The 2,374-nt window shown below is 38.9% G+C and overlaps 1 pseudogene; it reads left to right on the forward strand.

Annotated features, from left to right (window-relative positions):
• Positions 1-1,079: 1,079 nt before the first annotated feature.
• LOC140519852 (large ribosomal subunit protein uL2 pseudogene) lies at positions 1,080-1,831 on the forward strand (annotated as a pseudogene).
• Positions 1,832-2,374: the final 543 nt, after the last annotated feature.

Genomic DNA, 2,374 nt, shown 5'->3' on the forward strand with positions numbered 1-2,374 from the left:
GAGAGAGGGAAGGAAAAGGGAAGAGAAGGAGAGATTGTTAAGATGATCTTCTCCAGGAAAGTCTATAAGAGTTTTCTTTTAGTTTTTAGATATTGTACATTATGTTTTGAATGAATCTAATGAAACACCAACATGTGTCCCTAAAATGATACCTTTTCATTGATTAAAAGAAAGACATGTGAAGGGATAGAGCCAAGATGGTACAGAGAAGCCAAGAAGTTGCCTGAGTCCTCCCCAGTTTTTCTTAGAAACAACATTCAACCAAGTCTCTAAAGGGATTCAAGAGTGATAGAACCCACCAAAAGATGTAGTGAAACAAATTTTCTACTTAAGATGACTTAGAAGAAATTCAAGAAAGGTCTATCTCCTTGGATAAAAGAAGAGGCCAACCCAGCATAGACAGTGTCCAGGCAAGGCAGTGGAAGGCCCTTAGCCACAACACAGATCAGCAACTTTGGTCCCGCAGTTCTGGCTCAGGAGGTCAGCAGTGAGGACTTCAGCCTCAGCACAGAATGCAAATTGCAAGCCCCAGAACCCCGACATAGCAGATGCAGCTAGATCAGGCCACCCCTAAGTGCATTGGGCAAGGCACAATCACCTGAGGCCTCAGAGCGGAAAAGCAGCAACCAGGCCCGAAACCTCAACATAAGAAGTCTTGAATAATGCCCACTGTGCCTAGAAACAAAGCAGAGATTTAAAACCTGCAAAATAGACTGAAAATGAGTAAGAAACAAAAGAGAATCCTGACCATAGAAGTCCACTATGACAACAGGGAAGGTCAAAACATGAAGTCAGGACAAGAATGCCATACTGCTTACAGGTGAAGCCTCAAGAGGGAATATGAATTAGTTTCAAGTCCAATACGTCCTCTTGGAAGAACTCAAAAAAGACCTTAAAAATCAAGTAAGAGAGGTGAAATAAAAATTAGAAAAAGAAATGACAGTTATAAAATAGAATTATGAGGGTAGAAAGAGTCAACAACTTGGAAAAGGAAGCATAAAAATTGACTGAAAAAAAAAACTCCCTAAAAAATGGAATGACCCATTCTTTCTAGCAATTCCAGAGCCAGATAGTGTGGGATGTGCCATGTGACCCAGGGTAAAAGGAATGGTACGGTGTACATCTTCCATGCTGATGTGAAGCACAGGAAAGGGGCCTCCAAGCTTTGGGCTGTTGATTTCACTGAATGGCATGGCTACATTAACAATACCCTAAAGGACGTAATTCATGATCCAGGCTGAGGGGCTCCTCTTGTAAATGCAGCTTTCCAGGATCCTTACCAATTAAAAAAGAGACAGAGTTGTTCATTGCTACTGAAGATATCCAAACTGCCCAGTTTATATATTATGATAAGAAAGCTCAGCTCAACATTGCCAATATCCTCCCATTTGGCACTATGCCTAAAGGGACCATAGTGTGCTGTTTTGAAGAAAAGCTTGAGGACTGGGGCAAGCTCATCCATGCATCCTAAAACTATACCACAGTGATTTCCCACAGTCCTGAAACTAAGAAAATACAGGTGAAACTACCTTCAGGTTTTAAGAAAGCGATCACTGAAAACAGAACTGTGATTGGTTTTGTTGCTGGAGGAGGTCATATTGATAAACCCATCCTTAAGGCAGGTCATGCCTACCACAAATACAAGACCAAGAGAAACTCCTGGCCTCATGTCCATGGTATGGCTATGAAACCTATGGAACATCCCTTCAGAGGAGGCAGTCATCAGCATATTGAAAAACCATCCGCCATTCAAAGAGATGCCCTAGCTGAATGAAAAGTCAGTCTCCTCGCTGCCCACTATACTAGTCATCTCCAAGGGATCAGAGAATAAAAATTATTTTGGAAGTTGTAAAAAAAAAAAAAAAAAGAATTGCCCAAATGGAAAAAAAAAATCAACTGAAGAAAACACTTTAAAAGTAGAATTGGCCAAATTGAAAAGGATGCACAAAATCTAACTGAAGAAAATATTCCCTTAAAAATTAGAATTGGGAAAATTTTTGGAAAAAAAATAGAGTCATAATGACTCTATGACACATCAAGAATCAGTCAACCAATTAAAAGAATGGAAAAATAGAAGAAAATGTAAAAGACCTCACTGGAAAAATAACTGACCTGGAAAATAGATTCAGGAGAGATTATTTAAAAATTATTGTATTACCTGAAGGCTATGATTAAAAAAAAGAGCCTGGACAGCATCTTTCAAGAAATTATTAAGAAAACCTGTCTCCTTATCCTAGAATAAGAGAGTAAAATAGAAATTGAAAGAATCCATCTATCACCTCTTGAAAGAGAACTCAAAATGAAAACTCCAAGGAATATTGTAACCAAATTTCAGAACTGTCAGGTGAAGAAAAAAATACTTCAAACAGCCAGA

This window comes from Notamacropus eugenii, chromosome 1 (assembly GCF_028372415.1).
Source record: "Notamacropus eugenii isolate mMacEug1 chromosome 1, mMacEug1.pri_v2, whole genome shotgun sequence".
NCBI classification, from domain to species: Eukaryota; Metazoa; Chordata; class Mammalia; order Diprotodontia; family Macropodidae; genus Notamacropus; species Notamacropus eugenii.